Source organism: Heterocephalus glaber, unplaced genomic scaffold, assembly GCF_053883595.1.
Source record: "Heterocephalus glaber isolate CG9 unplaced genomic scaffold, H.glaber_assembly_v1.0 deba00001673, whole genome shotgun sequence".
Lineage (NCBI taxonomy): Eukaryota > Metazoa > Chordata > Mammalia > Rodentia > Bathyergidae > Heterocephalus > Heterocephalus glaber.
This window is the reverse complement of record NW_028258410.1, coordinates 7,767,142-7,791,902: the sequence shown is the minus strand read 5'-3', so window position 1 is coordinate 7,791,902 and position 24,761 is coordinate 7,767,142. Positions and strand designations below refer to the sequence as shown.

General features: G+C 53.5%; 2 long non-coding RNA genes across 3 annotated transcripts; one reads left to right on the top strand and one right to left on the bottom strand.

Moving 5' to 3' along the window:
* The first annotated feature begins 83 nt into the window (after positions 1 to 83).
* Positions 84 to 23,946, top strand: LOC147822151 (uncharacterized). Of its 2 annotated transcripts, XR_015446034.1 has the most exons (4): positions 84 to 3,372; positions 7,671 to 15,748; positions 21,151 to 21,345; positions 22,439 to 23,946. It is a non-coding gene; the product is annotated as an uncharacterized LOC147822151 (long non-coding RNA). The 2 variants fall into 2 exon arrangements; XR_015446035.1 differs by lacking the exons at positions 21,151 to 21,345; positions 22,439 to 23,946 and adding an exon at positions 17,557 to 21,122.
* LOC106009085 (uncharacterized) lies at positions 12,518 to 17,563 on the bottom strand. Its single transcript, XR_015446036.1, has 2 exons — positions 17,266 to 17,563; positions 12,518 to 17,149 (listed from the first exon to the last, which is right to left on the bottom strand). It is a non-coding gene; the product is annotated as an uncharacterized LOC106009085 (long non-coding RNA).
* Positions 23,947 to 24,761: the final 815 nt, after the last annotated feature.

Here is a 24,761-nt window from a genome sequence, read left to right as displayed (position 1 = left end):
AGCCTGAGCCACTCCAGCTCAGGGAAGATCAATGCAGCTCCTGCCCTCGGGGTGAGAGGGGAGGCACCACTGCCCGGGGCAGGGACCGTCCTGGGTCACTTTGCTCCACAGCACTGGGCCAGCCTGGTGTGCAGCGCCATGGGGAGGGTGCTCAGTGCGCCTGGTGACCACCCTTCCTCCTCCTTCACCTCTGGGTCACCACTGTGTCCTCCTTGTCCCTAACCCCAGGGGTGGTGGAGAAGAGACCCTGTGCCCCTCACAGAGCTGGGCCCCACTGGCCCAGTGGAAATGCCGCATCTGGCTGGGATTCTGATGCTAAGCAAGGCCCTTCCCTGGGCTCCTATGCCATGCTGTGGCCCCCCAGCCTGCCCCAATCACCAGTGGGGCCCTCCACCCCATGAGCACTGGCGAGAGGCCGTGTTCTGGGGCTGCCATCCTCCTGGGCCTCAGTCGAGGGTCTGTGGGGATTTGGCTCCACTGGTGCAAGGTGTGGGCTGGGGTACCCGGACAACAGCAGGCAGAGCCCAGAGGAGGGCAGGACACAGCCATGTGCTGCTCAGGCCTAGGTCAGAGTCCATCCAGGCAGGCTGGGCCCCTCCTGAGGGTGGAATCATGCTTTGACCCTCAGAAGCTGCCTACCTTCCCTGGCCAGCGGGAAATTCAGGCCCTGCCAGTGAGAGGATGAAGCTCTTCGGCCACTGACTCACACACACCCTTAGGGCCAGAGGGTGCATGCACATCACAGGACCGCAAGGCTTCAGTCTGGCTCTGTCCTGTCCACCATGGAACTTGGGCAAGTCCTACCTTATCCTCAGCACAGCCTCCTCATGTGGAATTGGGGTGCTAGTCCTTGCAGCTGAGGCTGGGTGGGCCTGGGTCGAACTGCAGCTCCGGGAAAGCTCCTAGCCTGGGGGCACACTGGGGACAGGCTTTGGCACGACACCTGCCCTGCTAAGGTGACCACACACTTGTGATGGGCTCCCTGGGACCAGCACAGCATCGAGGGGCTGTGGCTGGGCTGGACCCCCCCCCCCGACTCTCCAGGCCCAGTTCCTGGAAACCTGCACCCCACAAACAGGTTGGAAAAGGAGGTGGAGTGGCCTTACACCTGCCAGGCCACAGGGACTTCAGAGGGGCTGGGGCCACCTGGCTCCTGCAAGGCCCGGAGGCAGGGGGTTTCTCTGGGCCCAGCTGTGGGCAGGAGAGGGAACCCTGGGCAGGCCCCGTCTTTCCACCAGGCCAGGGAGGCACACAGTACAGACTGATTTCCTCCGTGTGCCATAGAGTGGTACCTCCCGCTCTGTCAGCAGCTCAGTGCTGTTCGGATGTGCTCAGCCGAGCATGAGGCCGCCTGAGCACCAGGCTCAGCCGGGAGCTGTCTCCATAGTGCCTTCTCCCCGAGGGCCCAGGCATTGGCCAGGCTGCACAGCCTTGCGGACACTGTCGGTGAGGGCCAAGTAGGGTCTGCTCCGTGTCCCTGGGCACCTAGGCCTAAGGAGCACATGGCAGGGGGCTGGTGCCAGGGCCGTACTTTGCAGCTTTGGGCCCCCGTGGAGGCAAATGAGCCTGTCATCACTGGGTGTCGCGGGCGCCCTGTGGGCACCTCTCTTTCAGGCTTGGACAGGAGGAGGACTAGGATTCCGGGGACCAGGTCTAGGACCCCTCCCACAGCAAGAGAGCCCACCCTGAGGATTCTTTTTTTTTTTTTTTTTTTTTCTTTGTTACCGGGGATTGAACTCGGATCCTTGCTCTTGTGAAACAGGCGCTGGAACCACTGAGCTAAATCCCCAGCCCCCTACCCTGAGGATTCTGGGCTCCCAGCAAGCTGGGAGTGGGCAGTGGCAGCAGCACCCAGGGCCCAGGGTGGGGCAGAGCCACGAAGAGGAGCGAGAGGGAGCTCTGGAACCAGACCCCAGGTCCACCGCACAGAGACCCCCCGAAGGTGCCGTGGGAGGGGGTAGCAGAGCTCGCCGACCAGGACCCGGTGGGCGCATCCCCATGGGCCAAACATGGGTCCTTAGCCTCTGCGGTGTTGAAATGCAGTCCAGCTGGCCGGGAGGAGCGGCTGGGCCTCACCAGCTGTGGGGATCTGAGTCCATCCCCGAGTGGCTGTAAGAAACAGGACAGGGTGGAGCGCTTTTCTAAACTTCCAGTGTACTCTAACCTTTCTCGTCCTAGATGTGCTGTCACAAGTGCCTGGGGTGACACATTCTGTTCCTCCATCTGGCCAGGCGCGGTGGTGGCGGCGCACGCCCAGAGTCCCAGCACATGGAGGCCAAGGCAGGAAGGTCACCATGAGTCGGGGCTACAGTGACTGCAAGGCCAGCCTGAGCTACATAGCAAGATTCCCTCTCAAAACAGAACAGAAAGCCACAGGGTCATCTGGCCGGGGAAGGACCCAAGTATCTGAGACCAGGCTTCTCCCAGCTTCCAACACCAAAGCCTCTGGAGTATATATTCCCCAGGGCCAGGGATTTAGCCCCACCTCACAAGCACAAGGTTCCATGATTCCCCAGACCAGGCTGCAGATGTCCAGGCACCCTCTCCAGAAAAGCTCTGTCCTCCCTGAGTTGTGCCTAGAGAACCAGTGTGCTCAGGGGAGCTCTGTAAAGGAGCTCTGCTTCCTTATTGACAAAGACGCATCTGCAAATAGCTCCTGGAGTCTCCAACCCAGAAATGCTGGTGTCGTTTCAAACCTGAGCCCAGAAGCCAGCTCAGCAGATGCCAGACCAGCTACCTGGGCAAGGCTGCAGCTCACGAGTATTCGCAGCTTTGAGGGTGCATCTCTTAGCCTAATAACCTCCAATTAATCCAATCAAGCTTCCTGGGTGACTGCAGTTGCTGACTTTCACCCCCCTAATCTCTTCCCTCCAGCAAATGGGGGGCACACTCTACTTCCCTTTCTGCACTTGGGCTGGTCTGGTCCAGCACCTCTGTTCCAGCCTGTTGGCTCTCTGTGGAGTGCCAGACACGTCCCCACCCTGTTCTTGGAAGGCCCTGGACCTCGTCCCAGTCCTAGTGAGGATAATTACCCTGACGTCCGTTTGCAGAGTTTCAATATGATTTCTCAACAGTGGAAGCACAGATTTGGCTGTGGCGTTTCCATGGGCTGGCACATGTCCTTCCTCTGGCTGGTCTCCCTCAGCGACAGCCATCACCACTGCTGAGGGCCAAGAGTTCCTCTTGTTAGGCAGTCAGCACTAAGCCCAGCTGTGGATGGTACACACAACTCATCAGACCTGCCTGTCAGGGAGAGCTGCCTGCCTGGGCACCTAGATGTCCCCATGGACCTGTGCTGACCTGCACTACTGACTGGAGGTGGGATGCAGCTGCCTGTGGACCCTGTGACGCTGCAGGCTAGCTCTGCCTCAGGTAAGAGGGGGCAGAACATAGCTAGGACCATGGCGGCGGGGGGGGGGGGGGGACAGGAAGCCACTGGGGAAGTGGGCCCAGCAGCAGCCCTGAGCGGCTGGGGAAGGCTTTGAGATCTCTAAAGCAGAATCTCAGAGCCCCGGAGCTGTGGGAGGCAGCAGGGACCTGGGGCTCAGGGTCCTTGTTCTGAGGGGACATAGGACCCTCGGGACAGACTGCTGGTTCAGCCCACAGGATGCAAGGTGAAGCCCAAGGCTGTGGACCAGAGCAAGACTGTCCAGTTCACAGCTGCTGCCCTCCCTGATCCCATTCAACTGAGCCAACATCCAGGCATGTTGCCAGCCCCACAGGAAATGAAACCAAAGCAGATCCGTCCCCCGAGTCCTGGGCTCAGGCCCATGATGACCTTTAAGGTGGAAAGAAGGGACAACTCTGTTCCCAGTCCTAGGGGACCCAGTGGCTGCCACATTGTACCATCACCTGCCCTATCAAAGCCCCGCCCTGCCCTGCACCCTGCCCCACACCGCCGGCCTGCTGTTCCCTCCGGGGGAGATGGTCAGGTGTCCCCTGGGAGACTGCACCCAAAAGGGCTGCACCTATGTCTGCTTGGTCGTGACCGGCACCCAAGACAGCACTCTTGAACCACCGAGGCAGGCAGGAAGGAGAGTGGCAGAGGCGAGGCTCTCACAACAAGGCTTCCCTGTGCATAGTGGGGAAGGCTCCCTGAGCCAGTGGCCCCACAGCCCTAACGGAGGAGCCCAGCTGTGGCCAAGAAGGCTAAACAGAGAAACATGGAATTGACTTTTTATCTGGAAAATCTTGCCCTAGGAAATCAATCCTGGCATTCCAGAAGGAAGCCCTGGGCTCAGCGTGAGCGGCTGTGCCCAGATACATGACCCCAATCTTCTCCCTCTATTAAGTGGCTCTGAGAGGCTTTGCGGTCAGTCCCAGCTTCTGCTGGCTTGCAGCTCTGGTGTGGACTACACGAAGTGCAGGCTCAGAAATAGCTGGCCCCGTGCCTCAGGGTGTGGGCCAGGCTCCCTGCCCTGCTGTCCACACTGGCTCCCACCTGTCTCTCACTGGCTGCAAGGAGTCAAAGTCAGAGCCCCCAGATTTACATGCTGCCCTCTGGCCCTGGGGGAGGGGAACCTTGGGGTCCGGTCAAGCACATGGGAAGAGAGGCACGAGCCACCTGTCCCTGCTCCTACTGGGGCATCCCGGTCCCCCATAGACTGCCCCCTGCTTGCCTCTGTGATCCCTGAGCCGAGCCCTCAGCTATGCCCTAGGGGAAACCGAGTCTCCCTCTGGAAGGGGTCCTTTTGATGGGCAGCAGCCTGGGGCCAGAGTTGGCCAGACAGTGGCAAGGCCAGGCCTGGCATCCCTGGGCCCGATCACCGAGGCGGGTCTTTCCACCTCTGTGACCAGCTGTTTCCTCTCTTCTAGAATACAGCCATCTGTGCCTAGCACTTGGTGTGGAATTAAAAGAGCCTAAAACAGTTGGGGTCTCAGCACAGGTCGCTCCCTGGACTGTCCTCAGAATCAGGCCCCAGAGCAGCCCCTTCGGGGGAGCAGGGACACCTGGGGAAGCCGCCCACATGGGGCCGGGCAGCTGGCTGTGCTGAGAAACGGTGGGTGCAGGGAACACAGCCAGGAAAGACCTCTGGGCTGAAGGTGGAGGCCACTCTGGGGGCCTGGAGCACCCCGCACCCCACCGCAGGGCCGCTCCAGGTGGGGCATCTTCCTCGAGCCCACAGCTGGCGGCTATGTGGTGACCTCCTCTGAGAAAAGCTGAGCACCGGTGTTGTTGGGCAGTTGAGCTTCTCTCCCAAGCAGAGCACTGTTGCATCAGCCTACGGGACGTCTTCCCGGAGCCCATTCAATGGCCTTACCTGGAAGTTAGGGGCTGACAAGTCCTCAAGCTGCACCCCTAAAAGCAGGGGGCTGTGCGGGACCCCCAGGAGGGCGTCAAGGGGAGGCCTCTGAGCCGAGCAGCGCTGGATTCTCCCCTTGCAGCTGCTAGGGCTGCTCGCTTGTCTCCTCCCTCCAGCACCACTCAGCTCAGTCTCATCCAAATCAAACTCCTGCCTCAAGAACCACCCCTAGGACTGGCAAGGCCAAGATGAGGGGATGCTGCTAATTAAGCTTCCTGTGCCTTGCCTTCCGGCTTAATTATCTGTCACACCCCCTCTGCCCTGTGGGCTCTTTTCTATCTCCTGCGGTGTGCCAGGACGCTGAGCCCGGAGATGAACTGAGGCTCTTTTGTCGCCCAGCTCCAGGTGCTCCAGGCCCGACCTGCCAAGCAGGCTGCTATGGCTGTATGGCAGCTTTGATAGGATCCTTGTGCCCACAGCTGGCCTTGCCCAGTGCAGTTCCCAGGGAGGAGTGGGGGGCCAGGTGCCCTCCCCCGCCTCCCGGGTGCCAGGGCCACACCCAGGTCCCTTCCCAGCAGTGCCTGGAAGGGCTTGATTTAAGGGCCTAGCATCCCTGGCCCCAGGGTGCACCCGGAGGTCAGGCAGAGCCCCGCTGCCCAGGGCTCACACATGGCGTCCACTCTGGAGCCCTCACCAGCTCCACGGACCAGCCCTCTGCCCCTCCACCCACCAGGCTCTGGGACAGCAGAGATGGCACAACAGGCCACAGCACAGGTGGAAGTCGCACTTTGTTCTGTTCTGAGGGCTCAGCTTCAAAAGAACCCTTGCACATGGAACTGCTATTTATAAAATGGAAAAGGCAGAGCTGCCCAGATGGGGGCTGGGGGCCTGAGTCAGGCGGACTAGACCAGGGCTACCTGCCTTCCTGACCCCCAGCCCTGCACCCCAGCCCTGCACTAGCCCCTGGCTGGGCCCCGAGTGTTTTCCCAGAAGCCAGGGCTGCAGGCAGCTGGTCAGACTCTGCTGCTCTGGAACCCCAGAGTTTTGCTAATTTTCTCTGTAACAGACAATAATTCAACCACTTTGTGGACTGGGTGCTGCCAGTTTCACTGCATTTTCTGCTTGGTCCCATTCTTTTTAATTTACTTAATTCCATGGGTTAGACATGAGCATTTTTTCCCTGGAAAAGATCTCAAACAACCCCCATAAAGGGCCTCAGAACAATGCTGATGTCCCTGTCAGAGCAGCCTGAGAGTGCTTGGCACAGGCGCCAGGATGCCTCTGGATGCTTCTCTCTCCTTACGGCTCTCCCTCCCCGGGGGGCCTGGAGGAGGGATAGAAATGGAGGGAGGGAGGGTGGGGAGGGAGCGTTGCAGAGGCACAGGCCCTGCTCTGAGCCCACAAGGCTGAGAAGGTGCCCTCCTCATCGGCCTCCTGCGTTTCCAGCCCACACCAGCAGGTGGCGTAGGTGCTGCGAAGCACAGGTGAGCTTTCCTGGGAGGAAGGCTCTGGTTTTCAACCTCAAACTGAGAGCCAGAAGCTGAGCAGACACTGTGTGTGTGGTGGGCGGGCTGCAGTCCTTCTTCTAGGGTCCGTGCCTGAGATCAGGACCAGAACCTCTTTGAGCTCACTCTGCACACAGCCGCCAGGTCACAGTCGGAGGCAGGCCCTGCTCATGGACACCTCCCCAGGGAGGCAGCAGGGCTGGCAGCTGCAAGGCAGAGGCTCAAAGGCGCTCATAACAGTGGGGGCTTGGGAGGGAGCCATGCTCACCTGTCCCGGGGGCCCAAACCAAGCCCAAAGGTCCTGGTGAGGCACAGCCGTCCACTTGGGGGTGGGTTAGGAAAGGACACAGACCCAGCTGCACCCCCGGGCTGGTGCCACAGGGTGACCCTGAGGCTCCCCAGCCTGCCTTTCCTCCAGTGCGGGACAGGGATGCCCCAGTGGCACAGCCTGGCTTTGTAGGTGAACGGAGGGGATATGGAGAAGTCCTGTCTGGTGTGGCAGGAGTCGAGGCCCATGCAGGTGGCCAGGGCCCCCGTTGCATGTGGGGTAGGTGCTGTGCCCACCCCTGGTCACTCTGAACACAGAGAGGACTGGGGACTTCTCCATGGCTGTGGGCCACACAAACACTTGACCCTGGTGGAGCTCTGGGTGTGTGACAAGGAAAACCAGCTCTGCCCCAAGGAAGAAAGGGCCAAAGACAGTCTGGGACACAGATCTGTGGGTGGTGAGGTCCTGGGAAAATGCTGCTTTGGCTGGTGACGATGGTAGCACCAATGGCGACAAGAGCGACGGTGGTCACAGTGAGGGCCATGGTGACACTGGGGATGGCGGCGGTCATGGTGATCAGGATATCTGAGCCTGGTTCCTTTTGGACCTCACCTCTGGCTGCCTCAGTTTCTCCCTCCTTGTCTCCCTGCATAGGTACATGAGAGCACACCTCTAATCCCAGGACCCCTTCAACCAACCCCTGTCATCATGGCATCCTAGGGGCAGCTCTCTGCCCCCCAGAGTCATTTTGTGTGCTCACCCAAGAGGGAGCAGCTTGTAGACTCCAGGCTTCTGCTTCAGTCCTGCCTGTGAAGACACTACAGATGCCGTGGTGTGAGACCAAAGCGACTCCATTTTGCTAAAATCCACCATTCCCCTAGCCTCTCAAATTAATGGTTAAAATGTGTTTGCTCTGGAACAAAAGATACAATCTGTAACAAACCAAAGTTCCTAAGTTAATTACTCAGCCATCTGTTTACCCAGGAAATGAACATCCTGGGCCCACTATCTGTAGGAACCCTCTGTCAATGTGCTGACTGTTAGTGCTGGGTGGTCGTGACCATTAGTCACCGTGTCTGCTGACCATGAATACGTGACAGTTGCCCACTAACCTTTGTCCTTTTCTTTTGTAAAACCTATACGTAATCACCCCTTACCCCTGATGAGTTCACCCAATCAGAAATGTGCACTTCATGCATGTTAAGCACTGACCAATCATTGTAATTGCTAAGTGGAAAATCTCCAAACCTTGCTGTAACCTCTATAAAAACCCTGCTAATTTGGAACCCGGGGCTCTCAATCTCGATCCGCTGTGACAATTGAGAGTCCCTGCTTAAGCTTGAATAAACGACCCTCATGTGCTTACATCGGAAACGGCCTCCTGGTGGTCTTTGGGACCTTACAATCTGGGCACAACAGTGGCGGGTCATGGCCCACGTGCTGGCTGCAGTGCTCTGCGCTTCGCTGTCCTGACTGGCCAGTATTAATAGTGACCACTCATTGGCTGCCATGTTTCCAGGCCCCATGCCAAGTGCAGCCTTCTGAGCCAGGATGGCATCACCACTGCTTACACTTGACAAAAGCAGGGTCTGAGGCTGACTCTAGGTCTCGGTCCACACCTGCTGAGGGGCCCGTGGGCCATCCAAGGCTCTCAGCAGCCCAGCTCTGAAAACTTGTAAATGGCACTTCTATAGCTTTGTTTTTGATCATTAGCTGTTCATTGAAATAGAAATACTGTAGATTTTACATATAGATCAGATAACCTGGAACCTTACTAAGCTTATTTACTAGTTTGAAGCACATTTTATGGAATCTTTGAGATTTCCTACATGTGAATAAGGATAATTGTATTGCTTCCTTTCTCATCCGTATGCCTTTTTTTCCCTTCTTTTTCTTACCTTATTATATTGGCTGAATTCTGGCAGTTGATGTCTTTCAAAGAGTTGACTCATTTCATCTAAATTGTCAAATTTATGTGCACAGTTGTTCATCTTATCCCCTTTGTCTCTCCTGTGGGATTAACAGCAGTGATCCCTTTCATTCCTTATAATGCTAATTCTCTTTTTCTCTTGGTCAATCCAGATAATTTTATTCATCTTTTTCAAACCTTTGGTTTCATTACTATTCTTTATTTTTTCTTTAAAACTGCATTGATTTCTACTTTTAGATTTATTATCTCTATCTTTCCATTTGATTTAGTTATTTTACTGTTCTAGTTTCATAAGACAAAAGCTTATATTATTTTTTGAGACCTCTGTTTTTGGTGCTGGGGATTGAATTTACAAACTTGCGCTTGCGAAGCAGGTGTAACACCACTGAGCTAAATCCACAGCCCGAGACCTCTCTTTTTTAAATACAAGCATTTAATGCTAAAATTTCCCCCTGCATACTGCTTTAACTTCATATACTGAGCTGGTTCTTTTGTTTGTTTGTTTTTGGTAACAGCGATTGAACTCGGGTCCTTGCCCTTGCAAGGCAGGCAGTGGAACCACTGAGCTAAACCTCCAGCCCCATATACTGAGTTTTAATATGTTGGATTGTCACTTTTATTTAGTTAAAATGTATTCTAGGGCTGGGGATTTAGCTTGGTGGTTCCTCTGCCTCCCTCGCAAGCAGAAGGTCCCAAATTCAATCCCCGGTACCAAAACAAAAAAAGTATTCTAATTTCCTTCAAGTTATCTTCTATAACATATAGACTACTTAGAAGTGTGTTGTTTAATTTAAAAGTATTTGGAATTTTCCAGATATCTTGCAGTTACTGATTTCTAGCTTTATTATAATCAAAGAACATGCTTCCTCTTATTTCAATCCTTTGACGTGTGGTAATGTTCATTTCATGACTCAGGATAAGATTTAATTGGTGAACATTCACGGGCACTTGGCCAGAATGTGCGGATTGCTCTTGGGGCTGCAGGCTTCCAGGGCTGTTGGGTCAGGTTAGTTTATGCTGCTTTTGCCATCTTTGTATCCGTGCTGTTGTCTGTCTACTTTCCACTCCATGACAGAGAAGTGCAGAGCCTCCTACTTATCTCCTTTCTTCTGGTGGTTTTGCCTCCTGCCATGTGGCATTCTGACAGCAGTGTGCAGTGCATCGACACTTGATGTCCCTTAGTTTGCTGCTTGACAGCTCATTCTGAGTATGTGGTGTCGACTCTGTCACAGGCAATTCTTGTTCTGAAGTCTGCACTGCCTGATGTTACTGCAGCCATGCCGCGCTGTTTGGCTGGGTTTCCAGGCACAGCTTTCCCATCCCCTCACTTTCAACCTGTCAACATTATTATTTTTACAGTGGGTCTTATTTTTTTTATCCAATTGGACAATCTCTGTCATTCAATTTGTGCACTTAGACCACTTACATTTAATGTAATTGTTTATATGGTTAACGTCATGGTGGAAGAGCAGGGTAGAGCAAAGTTGCTCAGTTCATGGTAACCAGAAAGCAGAACAGGGAAACCATGCCAGAGAGAACAGACAAAGGACCATTTATAGTCCCCAAGGCCAGTCTCCATGACCCACTCAGAAATTGGTTTACTAATCTGCTAGGCATTTCTCAATCCAATAAAGTTGACAAATCAGGAATAATGATCATAGCCAGGGACACCTGGACAGTGCCTGGGGCCACTCTGGCCAGGTGACCTATGGTCAGTGTATTGTGGATCCTGGTTTTTCCAAAGCCAGCCATCCAGCAAGGGGTGGCATGCGCTTCCCACACTGCTGGGGACACGGAACTACAGGGAGGCCAAGAATCTGAGTTTCCTGTCCAGAGTGGACTTCACGCCCAGCATCAGCATAAAGCTGAACACACCTTCTGGGTTCCTAGCAGTCTGTTCACGTAGCTGTCAGCTTACCAGAAAGGTCAGGGCGGGCGATTTAGCTCAGTAGTTTCGCCGCTTGCACAGCAGGCGGAAGGACCCAAGTTTGATCCCGGTACCAAAAAAAAAGAAAGGTCTCAGTAAGGAAGGAACATGCTCCCTTCTCACTCACCCCCTTCTGTGTCCTCCTTTCTCCCCTAAAGCCAGCCCTCGATGCATGAAATTTGGGTAGCAGAACTCTGCATTATCCTGGACCTTGCCTGCTCCGGCTTCCTCTGAAGTCTGTATCTTTGGCCCTCACTGCTGCGATTTAAATGATGATGTGGGAGAGGGAGGTGAGGTCGGGGAAGACTCCCGGGAATGCAGAATAGCAAACATTCCACTTCCATTGTCAGCTGCACACGGCCCCGCCCCTGGCGTAAGGGAGAAGCCACCTGGACACCAGCCTAGGGCATCTAGTTCAGGGAAGCCAAAGGAGGGAGGCCGGGGTGGGCGTGCTGGTCCCAGCATGGAGGCCACACCCTGTTGAGTACACCCTTCTGGGGCCTGGGGGGCCTCTGCAGATCCAGCCCCAAGAGCCTCACCTCTCAGGCTCTGCAGCTCAGAGTTTAAAGGAGGAAAGCGCTGCAGGCTGACAACTGTCATTCAAATGGTGATAGGCGGTGCTGAAGGCTGGCCGAAGTGGGGAGGGTGCAGGGTGCCTCAGGCTGGCCCTTCCTGGCTTCCGAAAGAGAGGATTCCAGGCTGTTCTGAGGTGCTAAGCCCCTGCCATAGGGCTGAGGTCAAGGTACTGAGAACCTCCCCCCACCCAACCCCCAACTCCCCACCCACGTGGACAACTGGTGCCTCAGCCTGTGAGGCACTGAATAGGAGGGTGGTGGTCCTGGGCATCTGACCACCAAGCTGTGAAGGAACAGATCCAACTCCCTCTGCCCCAGAGAGCTGTTCCAGGGCTTCGGTGGGGAAAGAAACACAGGACAGGGCCAGGGATTTAGCTCAGTGGCTTTGCCACCTGCTGTGCAAGTGCAAGGACCCGAGTTCGATCCCAGATACCAAAAAAAAAAAAAAAAGAAATACAGTACAATGACCGCAGCATGGAGAAGGGGAAGTCCGTGACCACTGCAAGGCCCACCTGGTAGCTGCTAGGATGGAACCCGGGGCCCTCGAGAGGCTGGAGGCCCACAGTCCTTCCCTTCTGGGAGGTGGGCACAGAAGGAGCCCTGTTTCCAGCTCATGGTCCTGGAGAGCTCAGTTCCTTCTCTGGGTCTCTGCTGGGCCCAGGTCTGAGAGTAGAGAAGCTACCTACAGAATACAGACCACACATCCACACCCGGCACCACCCCAGTTCTGTCTCCATGCACCTGGGCCAGCCACAGGACAGACAGGCTTGTGTCCAGCAGTGGGTTTTGCCGAGACGTTTCTAGGTGGGCTGGCAGCTATGTGGACAGAGTGTGATCCCTGCTCTGAGGTTTTCCAGGACGCATCTGTCACCCCACCTCCAGCTCACTCTGCTCGGCCAGGAAAACTCATTCATCTTTCAGCACCTCATCCGGAGACCCTTGGGACCCACCCCCCACCCAAGCAGCCTGTGTGTGTTGCCATTGTAGGACCTATAATCCTACCAAATTGCTCTAGTGAGCAGACTGTAGCGAGAACCACCCAAACAAAGATCACACCGATCACACTGACTCAGGATAAGTACAGACTTTATTAGTCTGGCCAGACAGCACTCTCCAAGCAGCAAGCTCAGAGAGGCCCCAAGCTCAGAGGGTCGGATGGTTTTACAGAGGCTGCAGGGGAGCTTAGCAAGCAGAACTACAGAAGCAGAATTTTTGTGGTTAGGGGATGTTAGGGGAGTTTCCAGATTTCTTTATTCAACTAGCAGGATGTTCTTTACACAGCAAGCATTGGTACATTTCATGATTTCTTAACAGATAAACAAGTACATTCCGGGAACTCTGTGTCCTTTCAGTGAACCCGAAACTCATGGGGACAAAATGGAGGTTTTACAACAAAATGGCTCTACTTATGCTAAATCTTATCCAGGTCTTACATTCCCCACTGATTTTATCCAAGCAAGTAATCCTACACACTGTTTTCTTTTTGTTTTTTTAGCAGCAATGTGTTATAACTGGCTTGTTGATTTAGAACCATGAGGTGAACGGACCCTACTTGGGCCCACGTATAGGCCATGAGCTTGTTGATAATTCATGGCCCGAAGGTTAGTGCCAGCAACAGGATCATCAAGGGTCCTGCCAGGGTGGACACAAGGGTAGTCAACCAGGGAGACCAGTTAAACAAAGACTGATACCACCCAGAATTATTTTTTAACCTGTAATACTTCTCTTGTAAATGTTTGTTTACTGTAGCCAAGGTATCTCGAATAACCCCTGATTTATTGACATAATAACAGCACTGTTCTCCCAAGGCTGTACACAGCCCGTCCTCCTTCATGTACAGGAGGTCGAGACCTCGGCAGTTCTGGAGGACCATTTCCGCCAAGGAATCCACTTTTTTTTTTTAGGTGAGATACTGATTTAGTGATCAGACCCAAGTCTATCCTTACTTCTTGAGTTAGGGTCTTAAAGTTGGAGTCCTGTATACCTAATGCTGCTGCTCCTAGAGCTGCGGATCCTACAATTTTTCCTATAGTCAGTACTGGAATGAGGTCAGGGTGGCATTTCTCCCTAGTATGGGCTTTCTTGGTCAAATATTCCCAACCCTGTTCCCCACCATACACAACCACCTGGGGCAAAACATGGACGAGCACACAAACTTCGGGTTCCCTTTGCAGGACAGCAACAGAGAGGCAAGGGGTTATACCTCCTGTGCATGCCCACCATGAATTGTTTTCTGCTCTTGATCACATCCTGCAGAAGTCGTCTGATAAACGCAGGCTTCATCCAAGTAAGATGAGGTGACATTGGGGTTTTTAACACATGACCCTCTTCCATGTATATCCCCTATTGACAACTTCGGCTGTTTCCAGTTGCACCCATCCTGGCCTGTTTCAGTGTAGGTTCCATTGATTGCTATTCCTACATAGTACGGGGGCTTTGGGTTCAGACACATCCAACATTCATTAGTGACATTATAGTCAGACCCATTAAACACTTTATACATAGCATCCAGCATCTTTAAGTACAGCTGGGTTGGTGACTCGGGGGCATTGTTGGGTAGGATGCTACCTGGGTGGCTGGCTGTCATGGTGGCATGGCGGGCACATGTGTCCCCACTCCGCGATGAGCAGGAGGAACCCCCCCTGCACGTCTGGGGCTGGTTACCTGTTTCTGGGGGTTCAATGTTCTATAAATGTTGCCCACCAGTTTGGGTGGTACCACTACTAGACTTCGCTGGATGATGATGTCTGTCATAGGGTCTTTTCCAGTGACATACAGCGCTAGCATCCATGCCTTTCCCTTTTCCCAATCTTTGTAGGGGTTCTGCCATTGTTTTAGTCTAAGTTCTACAGGTTCACAGTTTCCTGGGTTACACGTTGGGTTTGTAGGCCGAGTTATAGCCAAAAAGGGATCATTGTTTACCCACGGGGCTATTGACTCACAGCCCCACTAATAACCGTGATATCCCGGCCCACCACCACAGTTGGGATCCTTTCCTATGGGGCATGCGTATAGGCCAATTGTTCGGAAATTCGGTCCTATAGTGTTCGGGCCCCTCCCAACAAAATAAACCTTGGGAAACCCTAGGGCCAACAGGTCTACCTGAAAAACAGGCTGTTGATCTGTTGTAACAGTAACAATTAGGGCTCCGGTAAGTGAATTTTTTAGAGACCACATCCAGCTCTGGGAGTTATGGCTGGAGAGCACCAGCTGTTGAACATTTCCTTTTACTTGGGCCGACAGAACCAAGGATCCCATAAGTCCCCACATTACCCATCTCAGTCCTTGATTAATCTTATCTTTAAGGGGTCCTTTGTTTGTCGAATGACTTGCCATCCTGAGGCTGGGGTTGGGGTGGCACTGCCTTCAGATGACTGTGATGTATCCAGGCCGAATGTCCAGCCACCTTCACAGCTGAGGGAGTCACCAGGACGACAGGAAACTGTCCCTTCCAGTGGGGTTCCAAGGTCTGGGAATCAAACCTGCGAATGAAAACCAAATCTCCCAGCTTATAGGGTAAGGGTTGTAGGGGTTTCTTGTTGGGGTCAGGCATGGTCTTTCTTAATTCATCATGTAATTCTGACTGAAGCTGATGGACTGCTTTTAAGGACTTAAGGAGTTGGAGGTGGGAAAGTTTTTCCTTTAACTCTAAATCAACCAGAGGGATGATCAGAGGAGATCGTCTGTAAATGACCTGGAAGGGTGACAGATTTAGGGGTGACCTAGGGGTGCACCTAGTGTGAAGGAGAGCAAAGGGGAGAAGCTCTACCCAACCCTGTTCAGTCTCCAGGCATAATTTAGTTAGAACCTCTTTCAAAATTCAATTTGTTCTCTCCACTTGCCCCGAACTCTGAGGCCTATAGGCACAATGCAAGTTCCATTTTATCCCAAAAGCTTTACTGATCAATTTGGATATCTTAGCCCTGAAGGCTGGGCCACTGTCAGACCCCAGGGCTAGGGGCAAGCTGAAACGAGGGATTATTTCTGTAAAGAGCTTTTTGATGGTTACCTCAGCAGTCTCTCTCTTAGTAGGGAAGGGTTCTACCCATCCTGAAAAGGTGTCTACAAAAACTAGTAGGTATTTATACCCATACATTCCAGGTTTCATTTCAGTAAAGTCCAATTCCCAATGTTCTCCCAGAGTTAATCCTCTGTGTCAGACCCCAGGGGGTTCAATCACCCGATTTGCATTTACCTTGATACAGGTGCGGCATCATCTCACCATGTCCGTGGCTTTTTGTGCCATTCCCTTGATGATGAAATGGGGCCTCAGGGTGGCCATCATCTTTTTCTCGCCAAGGTGAGTGGACTCATGCAGTTCTTGTAGCAGCGTGTCTGCTACAGCAGCTGGGAGCACCACCTTTCCATCATTGGTTGTCCACCACCCATGTTTACCTTGGGTCCATTGCTTCTTGGCCATTTCTGTTGTCTCTTCATCTGTGTATTCTGGTTTCTCTGGTAGCACTGGTGTGGGGAGCAGAACCATTTGTTTCCCCACTGATTTTGGGGCAGCTTGTCTTGCAGCCAGATCAGCTGCATTGTTGCCAACTACCTCCAGGTTGGTCCCCTTTTGATATCCGTGGCAATGGGTGACAGCAACCTCTCAGGGCAGCCAAATGGCTTATAACAATGCCAATATCTCTGTTTTATTCTTGATTGTCTTTCCTTCAGAGGTTAGCAGTCCTCAGTTTTGATAAATTTCCCCATGCACATGAGCGGTGGCAAAGGCATAATGGCTGTCAGTGAAAATATTTATCCTTTTGCCTTTACCTAGTTCTAGAGCCTTGGTCAAGGCAATCAGCTCAGCCTTCTGTGCTGATGTCCCCCAGGATAGCCCTTGTTCCCATTCCACCTGCCAGTTCTGGTTGACCACTGTCCCCTCAGCATACCACACTCTGTCACATATGAAGCTACACCCATCAGTGTAGAATGTGACCTCTGCACGAGGGAGGGCCTGATCTGTCAAATCCGGATGCCCTCCTCTCAAGTTCTCAAGAGTCTCGAGGCAATCATGGATGGGCATCTGTTCATCGGACTCGGGGAGTAAGGTGGCTGGGTTGAGGCTAGCAGTGGTGGCAAACTTGATGCGTGGCTGTTCTAGCAAGAGCCCTTGGTACTGTAACAGTCTGGCATTTGACAACCATCTGCTGGGTGAGCTGTGCAACGGGGGTTCAACGGCATGGGGAGTAATCAGAGTTAAGTCTTGCCCAAATGTCAACTTATCAGCCTCTTGAGTTAAAATGGCTGCTGTGGCTACTGTCCATAAGCAGGTCAGCCAGCCCTGCACCACAGGATCCAGTCTTTTTGAGAGGTAAGCTATCGACCATTTCCATGGTCAACAAGTAAATGGCTTGTTCAAATCTGGCAAGGCTAGAGCCGGTGCTGAGGTAAGTGCAGCCTTCAGCACCTGGAAGGCTTGTTGATGTGTAGCCATCCATTCAAGGGGCTTGTTTCCCCCTGCAGTGGCCTCATACAAGGGCTTGGCGATCTCAGCAAAGTTAGGAATCCAAATCCTACAATATCCAACTGTCCCCAAGAATTCACGTACCTGTTTCTTCATGTTTGGTTCTGGAATCTGAAGAATTGCTGCTCCCTGTGATTCAGCCAGTCTTTGCTTCCCTCCCTTGAGAACATATCCCAGGTAGTTTACCTTGGTCTGGCAAAGATGGGCTTTCTTCCAGGATACACGATAGCCTACGGACTGGAGGGTTTCCAAGAGACCTTCAGTGGCTGCCAAACAGTCCTCATGGGTGGGACCTGCCACTAAGAGGTCATCTACATATTGGAGGATAGTTACTTGGGGGAAGTTTTCCTTACCTCCTGTAGATCCTTGCTCAGAGCCTCCCCGAACGGGGCGGTGGGGGGGGAATTCTTGAATCCTTGTGGCAGGCGAGTCCATGTCAACTGGCCAGTCGATCCTGTGTCTGGGTCCATCCACTCGAAGGCAAAGAGGGGTTGGCTTACTGGAGCCAAGGGGAGGCTAAAAAAAGCATCTTTTAGATCTAGTACTGTATACCACTTATGGTCAGGCGGGATAAGGCTCAATAAGGTATAAGGGTTTGGCACAGTGGGATGGAGGGTCTCCACTCTGGCATTTATTTCCCATAGGTCTTGCACTGGCCTGAAATCAGAAGTTCCAGGCTTCTTTACAGGGAGCAGAGGGGTGTTCCAAGCCGACTGGCAAGGACCTAATATGCCAACCTCCAGAAGCCGATGGATGTGTTTGAAGATCCCCACCTTAGCTTCCAGCTGGATGGGATACTGGCACACCCAGATGGGGGTTGCTGAAGCAAGTAGTTGAACGACTATTGGGGGATGGTGTTTCACCAAACCAGGAGGACTGGCTTTGGCCCAAACCTTGGGATCTTTTGTCTGGAGATAGTCCCACTCCTCCTTAGGGGGCTCTGTTCCGTCTCTTGTAAGCCTGAATTCATCTTCTAGGGGCACTGTCACCAGGATTGCGGGGGGTGCCTTAAGTTCAAAGGTTCCTCCTCCTGGTTCAAGGTGATAGTGGCCCCCAATTTTCTAAGTAAATCCCTTCCCCCCAATGGGTATGGGCATTTGAGGATGACCACAAATGAGTGGGTGACCGTGCCCTTCCCCAGATTCACTGTTCGTTTTGAAGTCCATGGATAAGAGGCTGATTTCCCTGTGGCTCCTGTTATGGAGGTTTTTAGGGAAATGAGGGGTCCAAGGGGGACCTTCAGTACCGAATGGGCTGCACCAGTGTCCACAAGAAATTGAACATCTGTTCCCCCTACTTCAAGAGTGACCAAAGGCTCACTGGGGTCTAGCGGCCATGAGCCCTGGCCCCATCAGTCTTCTTCATCTACTAACAGGACCTTTTCCTCTTGGCCCTCCTTTTCCTTTTTTCTCTTTAGCTTCTCACAGTCTCTCTTGTAGTGGCCTTTTTCCTTACAATAGGCACATTGATCTTTCTCCAACAGGGGCCAGTTTTTCCCTTTATTTCCCATTTACTTGTCTGGTTTTCCTTTTTGCACAAACCCACCATCTGCCAGGGCTGCTATAGTTGCCTTTCCCAATTTCTTGGCCATCCTCTCCTCTAGGGGATCCTGATTTCCGAATATTTTCATAGCCACACTCATCAGTTCCTCCCTATTCTTTCCCTCAAATCCGTCTAACTTCTGCAACTTCCTTTTAATATCTGGGGCCGACTGAGTAACAAAAGTCAGATTGACTGCCTGGCTATTTATGGGTGTGTCTGGATCAATTGGACTATACGTATGGTATGCCTCCAGTAGGTGCTCCAGAAAGGCAGCAGGGGATTCCTCAGGTCCCTGAAGGACCTCGCTTACCTTGCTTAAGTTGGTAGGCTTTCGAGCGGCTCCCCTCAAACCCGGCCAGGAGATGCTGATGGTAGTTCTGGAGAGCTTCTCTTCCACCCGTGGAGTTGGCCTGCCAGCCAGGCCACTTGGATGGGAACTGGGCCTCAATACGGTCTCATTGTTGTTGGTCTAAGGGACCTTCTATTTCCCCCAATATCGACCTCACAGCTTATCCCCAAATTCGCTCTCTTTCTTCGGAGATGAAAAGGGCCTATAAGAGTTGCTGGCAGTCATCCCAGATAGGGTCATGGAAGTGGAAAACAGATTCTAGTAGGGAAATCAGGGCCTGGGGTTTTTCTGAGAATGGGGGATTCTGATGTTTCCAATTATACAAATCAGTAGTAGTAAATGGGATATAAACATATCATCCTTTCTCTGTCTCCCAGAGGGGCAAAAGGGAGGCCGAACTGGCCTCCCCAATGGGGCTCTTACTGGGTCCATAAATGACTCCAGTATGGGTGTGGGAAGGAGAGGTCACAGAGTCCAGAGATTGGGGCTTCTCAGGGAGAGGAGGGTAGAGAGATGGAGGTGACAAGGGCTGGGCAGACTGTGAGGAAAAAGGATTACGAGACCCTGGATGAACCCCAGGTGAAAGAGAGGAGGTTGCAGGACCTGCATAAGATAGGGGATGGGCTAAAGGGTCTAAAGGATCAGGGTCCTGTGAGAGGACCGGCTTGGCAGTCTGGGCTGTGGGATCTTTGGGCCTTTTCAGGGTTGTGACCAAAATATGAGTTTCAGTTTCAAGAGAATAGCACCAGAGCCAAGCCAGGGGATCCTCACAAGCCTGAACCCAAATATCAATATAGGGGAACTGGTCGGGGTGGCCAGGGTGCCCGATGACTCATTTCAAAACAGCCCGACAGGTACCGGGGTCGAAGGTTCCTTCGGCCGGCCACCCTACACCAAAATTTGGCCATTCTAATTGACAAAGTGTATGGAGTTTCCTGTGGGAAAATTTTACCCCGTATTCATCTTCCTTCTCTGGGGAAAAAGCCAATTTAAAGTTAGTGATAAAACAGTTAAGCGGCATAGATCCGGTGGAACAGGATCCTCGCATATTGTCTTTTCCTATAGGATTTAAAATTAAACACAGAGCAAAGCAGAGCACCAGACAGATGGAACACAATATGGACAGAAAACAACACAGAACAAGACTAAAGCTTCCCCTGTTCCTCGTCAGGAACTTGGGGGTTGGGAGGAGGCTTCCCGGATAGTCAGCCACCTCACTCCCGACTAACAAATGGTTGCAACCGAAAACCAAAACCTTACCTCCAGAGGTTTTCTGAAGTCTGTCTCTGAGATTTGTCCAGCTGGATCTCGGCTATGATCAGTGGTCTTGTTGGGGGTATCTCGCTGGGGCCTCCAAAATGTAGGACCTATAATCCTACCAAATTGCTCTAGTGAGCAGACTGTAGCGAGAACCACCCAAACAAAGATCACACCGATCACACTGACTTAGGATAAGTACAGACTTTATTAGTCTGGCCAGACAGCACTCTCCAAGCAGCAAGCTCAGAGAGGCCCCAAGCTCAGAGGGTCGGATGGTTTTACAGAGGCTGCAGGGGAGCTTAGCAAGCAGAACTACAGAAGCAGAATTTTTGTGGTTAGGGGATGTTAGGGGAGTTTCCAGATGTTCTTTATTCAACTAGCAGGATGTTCTTTACACAGCAAGCATTGGTACATTTCATGATTTCTTAACAGATAAACAAGTACATTCTGGGAACTCTGTGTCCTTTCAGTGAACCCGAAACTCATGGGAACAAGTTGGAGGTTTTACAACAAAATGGCTCTACTTATGCTAAATCTTATCCAGGTCTTACACCATAGCAACCTGCCTTTCCATGGGTCATATTTCAGAGCTCTTTGAAGGCTTGGCATTGACTGGAATCCTTCACAGCAGCTGAGTGCAGTGGAGAGATGAGCCAACCATGACCCTGAATCAGCCTCCCTGGGACTCAAACCTCTCTTGTCCTGTACAGACCTCTGCCCCATACAGACCTCTTCTATAAGTCCATCTTGGAGCAGAACCACCACCACGTGACAGCAACATGCCCAGAGCGAGGGGTCCTCTTGCTCAGCTAGTGAGAGAAGAGGTTGTGCTGGCTGCTGACAGCCACACTCCCTGCTAGGGCAAGCACGGATATAAGTGGTCAAGATGCCCATGTCCCACTGAGAAGCCAGAGGCTGTGCCTCAGTGGGCCGAGAACGAGGGCAGGCCTCACAGAGGAGGCTCAGACACTCCCGCCCAGTCTGCCCTCCGTGGTCTGCTCTCTCGTCAGGTGGAGCTTGGGGAGGCTGAGGGCAACAGGGTGGGAGCGTTTCTGACTCTATGCCACGCCCACTGCCTCCATTCCAGCTACAGTGCTGGAGCAGCAGACTGAACAATGAGGCCTCCCAGTGCCTAGCATCTACTTCGTCGCTCTCTAGGACATCCTGAGCTGGCCTGTGGTGTGAAGGGTACAGCTCCTGCCCAGCCCTGCAGCTTCAGTCACCGTGAATGCAGCAACGGGAAAAGCTCCTTGGTTGGCCTCTGCCCATTCTCTCCTCAAAGGTATTTGAATAACTGCTATCATTTCAGAGACATCAGGCTCCATGTTTCAATTTTTTGGTAGTTCAATCATTATTTCTGAGCAAATTTCTCAGTCCACAGAGATTGCCAACACTTGCCTGCACCGGGGAATGAGGAATGGGTGGGGTCATCTGTCCCTCACAGCCACAGGCCTGGCCAGCCTCTTCACTCTCCTTCACCAGTGCACACAGCAAACTACCACTGTGCTTCTGTCCTCTTCCAGCTAAGGCCTTGTACAAGGAGGAAGGTGGAGGGTGAGGGAGTGGGCAGGGCCCCGGAGGCCTAGCTGGGTCCCCCCAGGACTCAGACCGGTGTGGACACCCCACTGCTGACTGTTTGCCTTCCCCAGCAAGCTCCCTCCCCTGTGTCCAGCCTCCCCTGTGGAGGAGCTGAGGTGACAGGCAGTCCCCACCCTAAGTGGCTCAGAGGTTGCCAGACACTGAACTTCACTTCCTCCATGGTCCCAAATGTCACCTGCTGCCACACCTCCCTTCCTCCTGCCAGGCCCCTTTCCTCTGCCTCAGGCCGCATTGACACTCCTGGCTCTGTAATTTTCCAAACTGGGGAATCTGGCCAAGAGGTCTTCGTTTTTCTCCTCTGTAACACTGGCCTCCTCTGGACAAAGTGTGAGCCAGGGCCAGATGCAGCACTTCCCTGGCAGGGAGAGTCTGGAGGGGGCTTCTGGCAGACACAGCTCACCCGGAAGCCGCCTCCTGGACCCATGCTCTGTCCTGGGTAATGAAGACCAAGGCTCCTGGGCAGGGCTGGTTCTCAGTGGCGCACGCCTGAAATCCCAGCACTTGGGAGGCTGAGGCAGGAGGATCGCTGCAAGTTCAAGCCCAGCCTGGACTACTAATGAGTTCAGGACCAGCCTGAACTACAAAGTGAGACCCTGTCTCTAAAAACTAAAAAAAAAAAAGAAGAAAAGAGAAAAGAAGCACTCCAAACCACCCAATGGGCCCCATATTGAGTTGGCTTAGAAGGGACAGCATTTAAGAGGCTTTGGGGTGAGGAAGGAACTGAGACTCCTGTTGTGAGACAGGTTTTCCACATTTGGCCTCCCCTCTCCAAACAGGCACCCTGGAAGGAGAGCCTGATCCAGCCAGACCCCAGCTCCAAGCCCGCTGCAGGGCCCAGAGAACTGGCAGGTAGCCTGGTGCGGCAGCGCCACCTGCTGGAAATCGTGGGAAGTGTTTGTGCTGCAGAAAGGGTGGGGCTGCAGGTGGGTAGGACCCCGGGTCACGCGGCCATGCTGAGTCCTGACCACGGCCTCCTAGTCTCTGAAGTGGGGTTGCCCCCACCCCAACTGTGAGAGCACCTCTCCAGCTCCTTGTCGGAAGGTGCGCCTGCACTGGGCTGTTGGAAGGAAAGCTTAAGGACTAGGACCGGAACTCTTGCTTTGTGCAGACAGCAGGGCAGCCTCCTGTGGGGTCCGCGTTCCCTCAGAGAAGGAGCAGCACAGGCCCCGGGACCCTGGCCCTGCCTCGGGCGGGCGTGAGCTCCGCGGTGGAGTGGGGCAGGCAGCCTGACCAGCACTGACCACGCCCGCCCACCTACCCCACTGCAGCTGGGGCCTGGTAACCCCGCTGCCCCAAGAGCCCTGTGTGGGTGAGGCTCCCGTGGCCAGGTCTCGGCCCCCCGCCGGCCAGCACGCAGGCGCCTCCCTCCCAGCTGTGCCCTGGCACCCCAGACCCGCGGGCTGCCTGTCTGTCCCTCAGGGCCATCTCTCAGCGGAACATTTTCTTTCAAAAAGAAAAAAAAATTTGGACCAGACCATTTCTGGCTGCCTGAAGGACGCCGGAGACAGGCCCAGGACCCTCAGACCCCCCTCCAGAGGTAACCACCAGATCCCCTAGAGGGAGGGAGCGGAGCGTTATTTCCCAAGGCCCCTCCCGGCCCCAGGGGCACCGGCGCCCATCCCGCGGGTGAGTTTCCATGACGCAGTTCCACCTTTCTTCTTATTATTGCTATTTCCTCAAAGGCAAAGTATTGATGATTTGTTTAATTACAAAGCTAATGCATGATGCTTGTAACCATCTGAAAGAGATACACAGGGAATAGAATGAGGACGTCCCTCGTGTCCCTGCCACCTGTGGGGCTTGAAGAAGGGAGATGCCACAGAAAGCTCCGGGACAGTGTGCCAAACCCCACTTCCTGGGTATCGGTATCCGGTATCAGGGTGCAGAGGGACTCAGAGATTGGCCCCCGCTGAGCTGTACTGTGGGACTGCATAACCTTTGTTCCTTTTCTCCAGCCCCATTGTGATTAAATGTGAGTTAATGGATAAAGATGCTTGTTAGTTTTGGGACTCTAGATAAAAATCTGTAACAGACCTAAAGTCCCAGAGTAAACTACTCAACTCCTTGTTTGCCCGGAATTGATGTTCCGGGCACCACAATTTTTAGAACAAGCTGCAAATGTCTGCTGACCATAAATACGTGACAGTCGACCACTAACCTTTGTCCCCTTTTTCTTTAACTCTGTATGTTAACTTCCCCCTCAACCCCCTATAAAAACAGCCTCGGATTCTGAGCCAGTTGCCTCTCCAAGCTATTTTGCTTTGGGAGTGCCGTCTGGCCAGACTAATAAAGGTCTGTTTTCCAACTTGTCCGGTGTGTTCCTTCCCAGATGTTCTTCGCTGTAGTCAGCTCTTTGGAGCGTTTGGTAAGGCTCTTGGTCTTGCATTCTGAAGGCACCGCTGGGATTCCTGGGTGTGCTTCACTAGTCAGCTCCTCGGAGCATTTGGTAAGGCCCTCGGTCTTACAGTACCACTTCAGGAAGCCGCAGTCCCTCTCAGTAGGCTGGCTCCGACCCAGCTCCTTGCAGCCCGGGACAGCCAGGCCTCCCTGGGCCTCAGAGTACAACTTCCCACAAAACCTCTGGGACTCAAGGTCCTGTGGACCTCCACAGCAGGGCCCCAGGCAAGGGCCCCAGCAGGGTGAGCCAGTGGCTGGCCACACCCGAGCACCGCCCCTTCCCCAGGCGATGGCCGGGCCTCCCAACCTTCTCCAAGGTCTTGGGTACACATTCTCTGACCCATGCGCTACCCGTGCTACTGGTCCCCCAATGCCACCTCTGTTCCTAGCTGGCTTCGCTACTGCTGTGTGGTTCATGGTCAGGGTGCTGCTGGGTCCACCCCAACCCCTGGGAAATCCACGTACCCCAAACTCAGGCATTGTCATGGGGGAGGCTTGTTGCTGGGAAACCCCGTGCCCTGCAGCTGCAGGGCACGGGGCTCACGAGGCCCCTGGACAGCCACAAGGGGGGGGTCTCACCAGCACTGCTTCCAGGAAAGCCAGGCCCTGCTGCTTGTCTGATAAGCCTTGGGGACCAGCTGGGGGTGAAGACAGCTCTGAACATGGGGGCTGGACCCTGGGAATGTTCACTGGGGACCTCCC